The sequence below is a fragment of the Canis lupus genome, chromosome 9 (assembly GCF_048164855.1).
Source record: "Canis lupus baileyi chromosome 9, mCanLup2.hap1, whole genome shotgun sequence".
In the NCBI taxonomy this organism is placed as follows: domain Eukaryota; kingdom Metazoa; phylum Chordata; class Mammalia; order Carnivora; family Canidae; genus Canis; species Canis lupus.
The window spans coordinates 8287226-8302682 of NC_132846.1; the positions used below are offsets into that span (position 1 = coordinate 8287226).

The 15457-nt window shown below is 36.5% G+C and overlaps 1 pseudogene; it reads right to left on the minus strand.

The window, feature by feature from the left end:
- Positions 1-6780: 6780 nt before the first annotated feature.
- LOC140640649 (glucose-6-phosphate isomerase pseudogene) lies at positions 6781-14926 on the minus strand (annotated as a pseudogene).
- Positions 14927-15457: the final 531 nt, after the last annotated feature.

Genomic DNA, 15457 nt, shown 5'->3' on the forward strand with positions numbered 1-15457 from the left:
AATCACTGAATTGTTGTGTGACTTTTTGCAACTTTTAAACAGGAGTAATATGTCCTACTTCCAGTCCATATCAGAGACCAATTGTTGTGTGCATTAATGCAATAATTTCTACCAAGACATTTGGTATATGTAAAATGGGCTGAGTGAATACAAGATACTATTATTGTTTATCATGAAATTGTGACGTGTTTTTTTAAGTTTAATTGTATTCAATTTCTTTTAAATCCATCCTTTCTCATTTTTAAGTTAGTTGCTTGTTGTCTCTTTGACTCAGTGATAGCCTAGTTTCTTCTGCCTGTCAACTCTATTTCTGCTTTTCTACCTAACATCTCTTGTTGAAACAGTCCTCACTCTATAGGAATCAAAGTATTCCATCTGGAGGTTTAGAAAAATCTTTGCCTGCAGTTCTAATATTAATGAAGAGCACTTAGAATTTCAGTCATGGCCAACAACATACTCTATAGAAACTTACAATTAAATTTGTATTAATAGAAGCTAATGGTAATTTTTGAAGGTATAATCTCTCTTAAATTTTATTTTGAAAAGCAATTCTAGTGTAATAGCTAAGGCCTGTACTTTCTGCTACATATTTATCAATTTATGTCTTCTTTGTCTCTTAATACTTTTGACCATAATTCATGATGACAGGTAGGAAATTTTCCTATTTCAATGTTTGTTCTTATTGTTTATATGCCTAAAACTGGACGTTACACACTACTTTCAGAGCGGTAACTAGGATTTTGTATGTTGTAATTAGTATAGACAAGTTGAACAATATATTGTTTTCTATATCCATGTATTTTTCCCCTCATTTTGAGAGTTGCCTAGGGGAGATCACAATTCATTATGTATGCTCTTTCAGTGAACAACTAAGAGGTGAATCTCATTTTTTCTTTTAAAAATATTTATTGGAAAAATAAATAAATAAAAATATTTATTGGGGTGCCTGGGCAGCTCAGTCTTTTAAGCTTTGGACTCTTAATTTTGGCTCAGGTCATGATCTTAGGGTCATGGGATTGAGCCCCATGATGGGCTCTGTGCTCAGTGTGAAGCCTGCCTAAGATTCTTTCCCTCTTCTCTGCCCCTCCCCTCCACCTGCATGCTTGCTCTCTCTCTACAAAAAACTAAAATAAATAAAATATTTATTAAGTAGTTTTTGTGTATCTTCTACATTTGAGGAAATTTTATGATATACAAATTAATATTTATGATTCATATAAGGGTATGTAATACAGTAACCAGATATCTTGACTGTGGTCCTTTTATTCAAAATTGAGGAGATTGCCTGTCAGTCAGAGTATTAAGGAATTTTATGGGTAATGTGGATTCCTCTTTAAGCCTATCCCAGAAAAAAATTATTCACAGGTTTTATAAGCCAAACTTCTCCTGTCTTCTCCTAATTCAGTCTCTTCCCATCATTTGGAAGAGATAAAATCACTGTGGAGGTGCTGATGCTGGCAGCATTACTTTGGGCAGGGGCGGGTGGGACAGGTTAATAGGAGATACTCAAATTGCACCTTTGTTCTTCCTCATGAGAGGTTCCTATGTATGCTTTTATTAATTAAAAAAACCTGGCAAGCATATGGCTTGCTAAACCACGTGATATATCAAAAATCTTATTTTATATAAACATTAAGGGTGATATAATTGCATCATCTTTTTATTATCATTTGTATTCACATGAGCTCTAGCTTTTTAAGGCCTATATATGCTTGCTTAATATATGTGTAATTGGACAAGAATGAAAGAAGCAAAGAATTGAATTACTCAAAGTTATGCAATACTAAAGGGTCCATTCAGAAGCTGGAACAAAGCAGCCTGTTTGAGTTTTCTACCTAAATTTATACATACTAATTTTAACATGGACATAGAATATAATAAATGGCATGCTTCTTTATGATAATAAAGATGACAATGATTTCTTTTTTTTTTAATTTATTTTTTATTGGTGTTCAATTTACTAACATACAGAATAACACCCAGTGCCCGTCACCCATTCACTCCCACCCCCCGCCCTCCTCCCCTTCTACCACCCCTAGTTCGTTTCCCAGAGTTAGCAGTCTTTACGTTCTGTCTCCCTTTCTGATATTTCCCACACATTTCTTCTCCCTTCCCTTATATTCCCTTTCACTATTATTTATATTCCCCAAATGAATGAGATCATATAATGTTTGTCCTTCTCCGACTGACTTACTTCACTCAGCGACAATGATTTCTTAACCTGGGTAGTTCTAGTATTTGGAAGGTACCTTAGAGTTCATCTATTAGAACCTCGTGGCCACTGAAAACTGTGTCTTTACAACATCTTTGGTAGCTTTTTCTTGGCCATTTCTATAAATAGGAAGCTCACTACTAGGGTAATATTTGTCTGTCTTATACATTTTCTGTTTGTATTAGACCCAAAATGCAGTGAACAGTGATCTTGCATGCTGTCAATTTTTCTCTTCAGTTCTCTATTATATAAGTAATTATGGCATAGATCTATAAACTAAGAACCAAGGTAATCTTTTACTGTGTTATTCTCTATTTTGAAGTTGTCTATTTTTCTTGTTTGTTTTACTCTTTTCAGTGTAAAGTTCACTTGGAGAAAATGTAGGTAACTTAATCCTTTCTTCATTTTTCTGAGAAAAGCTAAGCTATGCCCTTTTTTTGTCCTGACTTTTCAAATACTTGTTGACTTATTTGTTAATATAGTCATTCCAACTTCTGATTTTGTGCTTTGGATGATATGATTTGACTTTGGAAGTTTTAGATTCTCCCTCAGATGGGCCTGTATATTTACTAGTTGTGTAGAGTTACTGTTATTTCTCTTTGCTGTCACATAGGCTTCTATTTGTCATTTTGACCCAGATTTCTACAGTAAACTTCAATCTAAAATGGATTAGTTTACAGTCCGGCAAGAGTGGTTACAGCCATTAAAATATTGTGTGTGAACCTTGTGCATACATCTTAATAGCCAAAGCAGAAGTTACATGAGAAGAGAGCAAAATTAGGAGACCTCATTCTCTGGCATTATTCTAAATATACCCTGTCACTATGTTGCCTTTCATCTACCAATGACAAATTCTTGGTCTCCATAGGCTGCCACACCTAAGCCCTCTTTCTGCACAGGTACAGGGATCACAGTAGGTACCAAGTAGTTGAGCCTCAGCCCCATTCTTTCCTTATTATGGGTGACAATGTTTCCTTGTCTGTATTCTTTATTAGCAAGTGACTTCAAGTTAGCTATCACTCCCTAATTTTATTTATTAAAATAACCATAGTTGGGCTGTGGCCTACACTTCTTCAATTTTTATTTTGAGCATGTAAAATTTTTTCAACCATGTCTGCTACAAAGACTCAAGATAAGAAAGGCTCTGAAAGGGCAGCCCCAGTGGCTCAGCGGTTTAGTGCTGCCTGCAGCCCAGGGCATGATCCTGGAGACTCAGGATCGAGTCCAATGTCGGGCTCCCTACATGGAGCCTGCTTCTCTCTCTGCCTTTCTCTCTCTCTCTCCTCTCTATGTATCCTCATGAATAAATAAATAAAATCTTTAAAAAAAGGCCCAAGATGAGTAAAAACTGCAGCTTTCTCTCTTTTTTTCTCCTCAAATTCTGTTTAGCCTTTTGTACATATCATTCTAGTAACTATCATTCTAGTAACTCTTTTTCTCTGTAATAAACCAGTGAATAGAACATTACCCCTTAAACCTGTTCACCCCCCTTATCAGAGGTATCAGCTTGTATTAATAGCATACATTGATGGTACCTACCTTAGGCAAGAAGGACCGATTGTAGTAAATAACTTGAAAGTCAATGGGGTAATAATAATCTCCCTGGTTCCCTACAGGTAACATCAAAACTGTGGTCCTTTGTGGCTTTTTCTGGAGCTCCCAGGGAATATTTTTCCCTAAATCTTGTCATAACATCTTACTTGTTCACTTCAACTATTTCCTGGAGGCTCGTTGGCATGTTGTTTTTACTCTGCCCTGGCTATTTTTCCCCTTCCTAGTAAACTCTGTTTACTTCATATGTCGTGGTTTGTAGCCATTTTCTTAGCTAGTCATTATTAGTCAGAGGTCTTTAATACAGACAGAACACAAAGAGAATACAGACTGATTGATAACTCTTTCTTTGTGCCAAATGAACACTGGATTAAGTTTCTATGTTACCTGGTTATACCATTTACTATTTCTTATTCTCAAGTAAAGAGTTAGTGAAATTGTACAGTTTCTAGGTATATGGTATAACAGCAGTGCAAATGCTTTACATTTGCCTGGATAAAACTTGTTGGTTCCCTTTATGCACTGTGTGGTCAAAGGGCTTAAGTGACTTTTCTCTGTTTCAAAGATGAAAAGTAATACATACATCATAAATAATTTAATTAAGCAGAATAATACTTTTTAAAGATTTTATTTATTTATTTGAGAGAGAAAGAGAGAGTGTGAGCAAGGGGGAGGAGCAGGGGGAGAGGGACAAGCAGACTCTGGTCTGAGCAGGGAACCTGACGTGGGGGCTCAATCCCAGGACCCTGGGATTATGAACTGAGCCAAAGGCAGATGCTTAACTGAGCCACCCAGTCACTTCAAGCAGAATAATATTTTTAAAGTATATAATGACTAGCTAAGAGTATACATTTCAGAAATAATAAATAGTATAATTATCCTTATTCTACCCTGTAGCTCAATTCCTGGTTTTCATTTATTCATGCATTTGAGAGTCAGCTATGCCAGCCAGTATGCCAAGTGTTATTCATACAAATCCCTTCCACAGGAGGTTATGTGTATATTTAAATAAAGTAATGGAATATATTGAGGTAGATGCTATTATAGAGGTTATATATTGAAACACATGGAAGTATATACATTTTCTATTTCATGCTATACTGATTAACCATTTCTTGGCTTCTAAAGAATGAATATGATTTATTAAAGCTAGTCTGAGACCAAACATCCTAATGTTGAATCTCTACAGCTATCATATTTCATTTCTAACCATTTATGGTAAAAACTCACACTCTCTTTTCTGTATATTTTGCTTAGCAATTATAAAGTAGTCATATCTAATTTATTCTAGAGTATGAAGTAGATATAATTTGGTTTATATTCTGTGACAAATCACATTTTTTTTAGTGATTTTTGATGTAGTCATCTGTATTTTGGTTAATGATTTTTTTACCTTAGAGATTGTTTAAAACAGACCCAAGATTGGTAGGTAACCTTACATGAATTACGATTGATGTGTTGTCTTTGTTTTTGTTCTCCCTCCCTTTTGTAGTGTAATTCATTTTGTAGTGGGACATTTATCTATTTTAAAATGTATTTAAAACTACTTTTACCTCCAACTGAATGTGCTAAAAACTGTTTATACAGGTGTCTTACAAAAAATTCAGTTTCTCTTTTTTTTTTAAGTATTAAGTTAAATTCTCCTGCTTTACCTTCTTAAAAATAGACTTTATTTTTTAGAGCAGTTTTATAACACGACACAGCTGAACAGAAAGTACAGAGTTCCATGTAATCTCTGCCTCAACCCCCACTATTACCATTCCTCACCAAAAGAGTACCTTTTTTTTACAACTAATGAGCTACACTGACATATCAAAGTCCATAGTTTACATTGGGGTTCACTCTTGGGTTGTCCATTCTATAGGTATTGGCAAATGTATAATGAGATGTATTTACCATGATGGTGTCATGCAGAATAGTTTCTCTTCCCTAAAAATTCTATGTACTCTGCCTCTGTATCCCTCCTTCTTCTTTAACCTCTGAAAACCACTGATCCTTTTACTTTTTCCATAGTTTTGCTTTTTCCAAAAGGTCATATATTTGGAATCATAGAGTATGCAGCCTTTTCAGTTTGGCTTTTTTCATTTACTAATACATGTTTCAGCCTCCTCCACATCTTTTTATGGCTTGATAGCTCATTTGTTTTATTTACTGAATGTTATTCCATCATATGGGTGTACCATAGTTTATTTATCTGTTGACCTACTGAAAGACATTTTGGTTACTTCCAGGTGTTGGCAGTTAGGAGTAAAGCTACTGGAAACATCTGTGTGCTTATTATTGTGTGGATATGTTTTCAGTTTATTTCAGTAAATACCAAAGATATTATGGTTCTTTGTGATTGCTGCTTTGTATCGTAAGAACATAATAGCTCTGTCAGAAACTGCAAAACTATCTTCTAAAATGACTCTACCATTTGGCATTCCCACCATCAGTGAATGAGAGTTCCTATTGCTCTACATCTTTTCCAGCATTTGGTGCTGTCAGTGTTTGGAATTTCATCATTCTAATAGGTGTGCAGTGGTATCTCATTGTTTAAATGTGCATTTCCCTGATGACATATGATGTTGAACATATTTTCATATGCTTATTTGTAATTTGTGTATGTTCTTTGGTAATATTCTGTTAAGGTTTTTTGTTTTTGTTGTTCACCCAAAACAGACATAATTTAATGCAATTTTTTATAATTATCCAGTGAATAGAAGTATGCAATTCCTTCAAAGTCACAGAGGTGAGGAGTGGACAAAGGAGAAGGGGTTTGCTTACAGAAGCCAAGTTGCTCTTGTGACTTTGATCATGCCCCACCCCCCTCTACTCTCTTCTCAAGGGACCATCCTCTATTCTGAACCGGCTCACCACTTACAGTCAAGCCTCAATCAAGGCACATCACTCCTACTGGGCACCTAACTCCTGTGTAGAGCACCACTTCTGGAGATAAGAAGAGGCTGAGCCTACAACCTCTTTTGTGGCATCTTTATTTTTCTATCTGGTACACGAACAAAGTGAACATGGTCAGAAAAATCAGCTGCACTAAAACACTTCAGCCAATCATAAAGCAGAGGGCACATGGACATGGATGGGCAGGGGTGGCAATTCCAGACCAGCTTCCCCCAAAGGGCTTATGCTCCAAGCCCACAACCAGAAGGTGCTCTGGGAAAGACTGTGCAGCACATCTCTGGTGAGGAGAGACAAGAAGGACCAATTACAAGGACTGCAGCCGGGCATGTGTTTATTAGCTTCTTACCTCACACTCCTGCTTGATGAAGTTGATTAGCCCATTGGTGGAAGAGTTGTGAGAGGTGACTGGGCTCTTGCCATCAAGCTCAGGCTCAGTTTTCCTAGCCAGCTGCTTTCCTAGCTCCATCCCTCACTGGTCAAAGCTGTTGATGTCCCTGATGACACCCTGAACGAAGATCTTGTGCTTGTACGTGGCAATCAAGGCTCCCAGAATGAATGGTATGAGTTTGGTGAACACAATAGAATACACAATATAGTTGGTGTGGTGATTTCTTTCAAAGACCTGTGTGGCAACAGCTTCTCAAAGTCCTCTGGACTCTTTCCCACAGCCTGCAGCTCCTTCCAGGCCTCCTCTGTCAACTTCCCCTTCATCAGGGCCTCAGTTTGGGCCAAAAAGTTGGCCACGAGGATCTTGTGATACAGACCCTTCCTTATCAGGTGCTGGGTCTGGACTGGGATGAGGAAGTCACAAGGTATAATCATAGTGCCTTGGTGGATGAGCTCATAGATGGCATGCTGACCATTGGTCCCTGGCTCCCCCACACAAAGGGGCCCATCTGGTGGTCCACATGAGTGCTGAACTTGGTGATGTACTTCCCATTGGACTCCATGTCACCCTGCTGGAAATAGGCAGCAAAGCGGTACAGATACTGGTCATAGGGCAGCATGGCCTGCATCTCACACCCAAAGCAGTTGATATACCAGATACCCAGCAGAGCCAGCAGGACAGGGGCGTTCTTCTCCAGGGGCCTTGTATGGAAGTGCTGGTCCATCCAGTGAGTCCCTGATAGCATCTGCTCCAAGTTGTCAAATCCCATGTGCAGTGCAGTGGAAAGTCCAATGGCTGACCAGAGCGAGTAGCATCCTCCTGCTCAGTTCCAGAACACAAACATGCTTTAAGCTTCAATCTCAAACTCCTTCACTTTGGTCATTTTGGTAGACAGGGTGACAAAGTGCTTCACAACTGCAGAAGGATCCTTGGCGGACAGGAGAAACGACTCCTTCGCTGTCTCTGCATATCTGATGGTCTCCTGGGTGGTAAAAGTCTTGGAGGCAATGATGAACAGGGAAGACTCAGGGTTCAGGGCGGCCAGGGTTTTGGAAATGTGGGTCCCATCGATGTTGGAGACAAACCCAGACACAGGGTCCTCCTGAAGAGTATGGCTTAAGGGCTTCAGTCACCCTGGAGGGGCCCCAGATCAGAGCCGCCAACGCCAATGTTAATGCCGTCCGTGATGGCCTGGCCCGAGTACCCCTTCCAGGCACCACTGGCAGGAAGACTTCACCTTCTCCAGGACCCTGTGGACCGCTGGCATCACATCCTTGCCATCCACCAGAATGGGTGTGTCTGACCGGGTCCGCAAGGTCACATGCAGCCGTGCAGGGTCCTCCGTGAAGCTGATCTCGCCATTGAACACGCGCTCCCGGGCAGCCTCACACCTCTGGGCTCAGCATCACAGGGGTGTGCATCACAGGGTCGGTCCCAGAATATGCCCACGGTTGGTGTTCAGGAGCAAGTCGAAGCGGGTGCAACGTTCCTTGTCCCCCTCGAAAAGGCGGTGCGAATTGAGGTCAGAGCCCTGCCCGCGATGCCTCTTCTGCAGCTTCTGGAACTGCGGGTTCGGGGGTGAGCGCAGCCACGGCCAGAGCAGCGGGGTGCAGGGGCTCCGACCCCCTCGGAAGGCGAAGAGTGGTGGGCAGCACGGGGCTAACCAATTCTGTTAGGATTTTCGACCCATTTTTAAAAATCGGGTTGTTAATTTTCTCATTGTTGAATTTTAAGTGTCCTTTGCATATTTTAGTTCTTTGTCAGATGTATTTTTTGCAAATATTTTTTTTCCCAATGTATGGCTTGTCATCTCATTCTCTTCATGTGTCTCTCACAGAGCAGAACTTTTTTTATTTTATTTTAATTAAGTCCAATTTATTTCTTACATTATGAATGAGGTTTTAGATGTTGTATCTGAAATGTCATCTCTAAATAAAAGGTCATTTGTATTTTGTCCTACCGACTAGGAGTTTTATAGTTTTTATTTTACATTGAGATCTTTATTATGAAAGGTATAAAGGTCTGTGTCTGGATTTCTTTTTTTTTTTTTTTTTTTTTTTTTTTTTTTAGTGTGTATCTACTTGTTCCAACACTGTTGAAAAGACAACATTTTCTCCATTGTATTGCTTTTGTTTCTTTATTGAAGAAAAGTATTTTACTTTTAACTGTTTGTTTTTATTTGTTCACTATTTCCAAAATACTGCTGTACCCTGTATATGTTTTCTTATAATTTAAATTTAATTTAAGCTTGCTACTGCATTAGCAGTAACTAGCCAAATAGAAACAATCCTGCTCTTTAGCTTTCTCTCTCATTCTGGATTCACTCATCATTTAAGTTCAATATAGCCTCTACCTAATGGAAGGAGAAGTGCATGAAGAAGCCAACCATGCCTAAAAGGAAAAGATTATTTTTTTAAAGATTTTATTTATTTATTCACAAGAGACACAGAGAGAGGCAGAGACACAGGCAGAAGGAGAAGCAGGCTCTTCTCAGGGAGCCAGATGAGGGACTCGATCCCCGGAATGGGATCACACCCTGAGCCGAAGGTAGTCACTCAACCACTGAGCCACCCAGGCGTCCCAAAATATTCTTATTTTTTAATGAGGACTCAAATATGGGTTACTATCTTGAAGTAGCTCTTAATATTTCTGAATTGAAACTGTATGCTGTAACCTGAAATGACAATTGGAAGTCCGATAGGTAGGAATGAACTGAGAAATGATGAGTGTTGCTAAGTTTTCATACAATGGTGGTGTGGTGGTGGGGGATGCATTATAAAGTAGCTGTGGTAGGCCAAACATTTGCATTTTGAGATCATCCAATGTGAAATACTTGTTCAACATAGCAGTAGTAAATGTAGTAATTTCAATCAAAGTTAATGAAATCAGATAAGATATCAGGAACAGAGAAAGTAACTGGATAGAATCATTTTCAAGATTGTTAAAAATAGTGAAATGTGATATGGAAAGAACCAGTTCTCTCTCATGTATAGTTATGTCTCCTTTTATTTAATGTTTTATAATTTCAGCCACACAATGGGGAAAGGATAAGTAGGGTGTTTTTTTGTTTTTTGTTTTTAAATCTTCTTCAACTCTAAAATTGTAAGCTGCTAGTATAAGAAAAGTCAGACACCATTTTGGGTTAATCTGGTTCCACTAGGAAGCTTTAGTGAATAAATTAAACACATGTTTACTTAACATTAAATGCATTCTAATAAAAACATAAACCTTAAGTGGACTGTAAAAGCTGACTTTTCCTACTGTTTAATTTTTGTTTTAAAAATCAGCAATAAACACACACATAACAGATTGCAATGATTTCAACAGTGTTCTTCTACAAATATATTTTATATTTTGCTTTTATTTTTTGAAATCTAACTCAAATAGTTACAATGAGTGGATTTGAGAATAAATATAGTCATTTTGATTCCATCCCTATCCTAACCTCAATTTAGCAAAAAGTAAACTGAGGTCCAGAGAACTTAAATGATTTGTACAGGGTCACACAGCTAATTTATGGCAAAGCTAGAAGAACAAGTTAGATTTCCTGATCCTCAGCCCAGTGACCTCTCCACAATAAGCTTAAAGTCCTTAGCAATTAGCATTACTTCAATAATCCATTGATAAGACATTTAATGTTTTATTTGACAGAAATAAGTTTTGACATCCATTAATTCATTTTATCCTTTCAACATCCCGGCAAGGTTATTATCATTCTCATTTTATATACACACTAACACAGATTAAGTAATATGCCCAAGGTCATATAATTAATAAGGGTTGAAATGTGAATTTGAAACATTACTTTTGCCTGACTCCAGATCCCAACCTCTTTCAAGGTTTCAAGCATTAAAGTTTCCTTTGAGTGTTAGTATTATAATGATTCTGTAGGATAAGTTTGTTAAGTCTTTGGCATTAGTCTTTGTCAGGGTTTAGTAATAAAGACCTTTCAAATTTATGATTATTTTCTGATACTGCTTCATCGTAGGCTTTTCTTCATCGTAGGCTTACATTAGACTATGTGCAATAATATATGTTTGGGGTAAATACATGTTTTCAACTAACCTTGGTATAGTTGATGACTTTAGAAGTGATTCACTCGTTATTTCATCCTCTGAGAAGATTTTTATTATATTTGTGTGTACACAACTGCATTTGAGAATTGTACTGATCATCGTTTTACCATATTGAGATGGTCTTAAATGCTGATCCAAGGCCCAATGTGTAACTTTCCCAGGAATCTTAGCATCAACTTTCAGAATAAAAAGTTGTCACTGGAGGTTTCTCAATGCCTATCTACTGCATTTCTGAATTAACAACAAATGCAGATTTGTCTTTGATGGCTCTTTTATAGCTGTATGCAGCTGGAGAAAAACCAACTGCCAAGGGAACTCAATTTTCTTTATCATCAATTTGACATTGGTTAACAGATGGTTTCTGGATACCATGGTAGTCTTCTTAATTTGTCTCTCTATATACTGCTGCAAATACCCTTGGTTAATTGCTTGATTATTACATTTAATTCTTTGTCAACAATATACCTCATTGTTTTTGAACGTATCTGAAGTTATAAAAGGCAGATATTTGAGTGTTGAACTGCTACCATACCTTTGAAACATAAAACAAAACACCTAAAGGTAGACAAATATGTTAAAATATCCCATCCTAAAATCCAGTGGGCTTTTCCTGAAGTATGCAATTTCTCTGGAATACAATGGATTCTCAAGAGCTAATTTATATAATAGAAGAAAAGAGATCTATCAAAACATGAAAAAGGAAACAAATACACTTTAAAGTAAAAACATCTTTCCAGTTGAACATTAACCTAAGGTTAACTACAACAGAAGGCTTATTTGTTTCTATTTGTTTGGGGTTTTTTTTAGAATTTCAGTAAGTCGAATTTAAATATTATACTTTAGAGAGTGAAAAATTGTCTACTATTTCAAAAGATGTGTAATAATAAGCTTGCAATTGATTGAATATTTTGACATTCATTTTCTTGACTGCTTTGGAGATCCAAAGAAACAAGCAAACTTTTAAAATACAGACTTTGAGAGAGCTGATTCAACCAGACAATATTGCATATAACATTACACACAACATACTTGTATGTATACAAAAAAGAGAGTTCAATGCATGATAAGAGAATTCATTGACCACTGTAAAATCATCTTACATTGCCAACTCTGAAAGTGGTATATTAACGGCCCAACCATGTCAATTAAAACAACTACTAATTTTGGCTTTTAATCTTAGTTATTTTTTTCATTTATTCATTATGAAATGGCAAGGCTGTCTCTAAAAATGATGCAAAATTGTACTTGTACATCTACTTTTACTTGTATTTGTACTTTTAACAAAATAAATTACTCTCTAAGCATTTTAAATAGATTCAAAAGATGGACTCAGTGGAATCAGAAAATCCTCAAAATAGTACTTTGCCATTATGAGAAAAGAAAATCTGAACTAATATTGCTGGTAATGAATATTCTATTGAAGTTTATGCTGCCACCTATGGGAAATGAAAATTCTTAGTAATTAATCTAAAATGTAGAAATTACTGTTGCCAATTATAAGAGAAAATTGGAACTTCTAAGTGGATTTTATTACTATCTAACTGTCAAAGGAAAGTCCATTTGGAGAAAGCTGTAAATTCTTCACCTGCTCCCTAAAAAAACCCAGATTTGATTATGTGCCATGGAAATTAAGCTACATAATCCACAAAGCTTATTTCTAAAGAATATCTTTTTAAGGGTCAACGTTGTATATTTGGAATCAATAATTAAAAATAGTGTAAACTGAATTAATTCCATTGTGAAATTTTATGTAAGTGGATTTAATCATACTCTGTTCATTTTCTTTACATCCCCTTCTTTTCACTTCTGCCCATTTAACATCTACTACCTTATTCAAATTGAGAAGCAAGAAGACTGTTTTTAGCCTCTAGTCTTCTAATATGCTAAAGTAGTAGAATGGAAATAGAGAAGCTCTGATTAAGGGAAGTTTTTTGTTTCAATTCACGGTCTAACACTTGATACTTGTATCACATAAGAAAAGGAACTCTTGAGTTCTCATTAGAAAATAGAACTGATGGCACCAGTATTTTACAGGAGTGCCAATAAGAAATATGCAGTATTTTACAATGCTTAACAGAGTGCCTAACACAGAATAGAGTCTCAACAAATACTTGCTTTCTTCCAAAACATACTCTGTCATGTCAACAAAATCTAGAAAAACTGAGACATAGCTCATCCTGTGACTTTATTCTGATCATAAAGATAATGAGATGTCACTCTCATGACTGTGTTATGTAAGATTCCTTTGCTGGCTTTGAGGTAAACATCCAGATGGCAAGCAACTGAGGAAGGCTTTTAGAAGGTAGAGATAGCTTCCAGACAACAGGCAGCAAGAAGTCAGGGACCTCAGTGTACAATCACAAGGAAATGAATTATTCCATCCATCTGAGACTAGAAGTGGACTCAATTCTAGTTAGTCTGTCCTCCACATGAGAATCCAGCCCTGGCCATTGTACTAATTACTTTTTTACAGATGACCAGTTAAGATGTACCAGGATTCTTGAACCACAGAAATTGTCAGTTAATAGATGCATGTTTTTTAAGCTGCTAAATTTGTTACACAGCAATAGAAAAACTAACCTAATGACTTTTCTTGGATAAGTTATATTTTCTTTTTTTCTATATACCTTTAAAAATGTGAAAATATGATTTATAACACATGTACAATATAAATAATCATCCTTCCCACTTTACACCCCTACATCACCTTCATCACACTTCCCAGAGGCAACCATAATATACTGTTTCATATTTTCATCTCTGATAAAATGATCTTCCAAGTTCATAAATATATATGGAAATTTAAGAATAATTTCTTTGAAGTTTTTCCTGATATTTATCATTTACAAAAGTAAAATGTTTTATTGGCCCATGGTTTTAAAGGTATTTTAAAGCTAATGCAAGAAACTGTACCATGCTGCATAACATTAAGTCTTAAATTTCATGGTCTATCTATGGGGAGTGAAGCAAAGGGAAGCAATAAGCAAAGCCAATAGAAGACTATTTTTAATAAACCTAGGTTCTTATGCAATATTGCTGCTAACTGGCCATATATCTTCATGGTAAGTACCTCTTCTTTATATACCTTTAATTTACACATTCCAGAATTCAAATTACATGTTTATACGTACCTTAAGGTTTGTGTGTTTTGTCTTTCATAATGATACCCGGTGATTTGCAAACCTGACTGATCACAAAAATCATACTCCAAGAATTCCATCATCATCATCATCAATTACAACAACAGCAACTACTCACCATCTCTGGATATTCTGATTCTGTGAATTTGGGATATGATTATAAGAGTCTATATGTTACCATATTTTCACAGGCTATTCTAATCTACTTGATTGGAAAACAGTAATTTAGATATTTTATTTGCACACCTATAAACCTATAAGATAGTAGTCTGAAATTCACCGTAAACTACGTAACAGAAAAAGCAATCATTCTAGTTATGGACTGTATGAAAAAAACAATTGCAAATAAAACAGTTTTGAAAACATTTATTTAACTTTTATTTATTTATTTTTTTAAGATTCCATCTATTTATTCATAGAGATGGAATGGCAGAGACATAGGCAGCAGGAGAAACAGGCTCCCCGCCTCAGGGAGCCTGATGTGGAACTTGATCCCAGAACTCCAGTACGACACCCTGAGCCGGAGGCAGACACTCAACAGCTGAGCCACCCAGGCATCCTTTATTAAACTGTTAACCTTTTCTCATTTGTTATATATTTTATTCATTCTTTCTTTGGAGGTTACCTTTATATCTTTAACAAAGCACAACTTATTGCTCATATCCCGAAATCCTCCTACTTCACTTAGAAACCCTGTTGCTGGTAGACATGAAAGTTCTTTGGAACTGTCTAAAGACACCAACTAAAGTTGGATCATGCAGGTATGTATTTCCAGTCTTCCATTCCTGTTTTTGGCTTCGTTTTCTCGTTGTTGGATCAAACCTGGGAGGTGACTGCTTCATCTGGTGCCTTGATGTCATTAAATTATTCAGCAGTATCTCTTATTTAAAAGCTGCTTTTGATTTATACTTTGTTAACTTACATCAATTTTTTTCAACAACACATTCTTCAGGCATGTCAAAAAATGCCTTTACTTCGTAATTATTATGGAATTTGTTGACTGAAGCATGACCAGGAGATGAAAATACTTATGGAGACTGAAGCAATGATACAAAGATCTAGCCTCAAATATAAGAAGATTGTAGCTGCCTCATTCTCATCTTCCCTAATTATTTTAAGTGGGTGGGTAGCTAACTAGCTAGCTACAATTACATAGCATAAAATTCACTCTTTTAAAGAGTATACTAAAGAA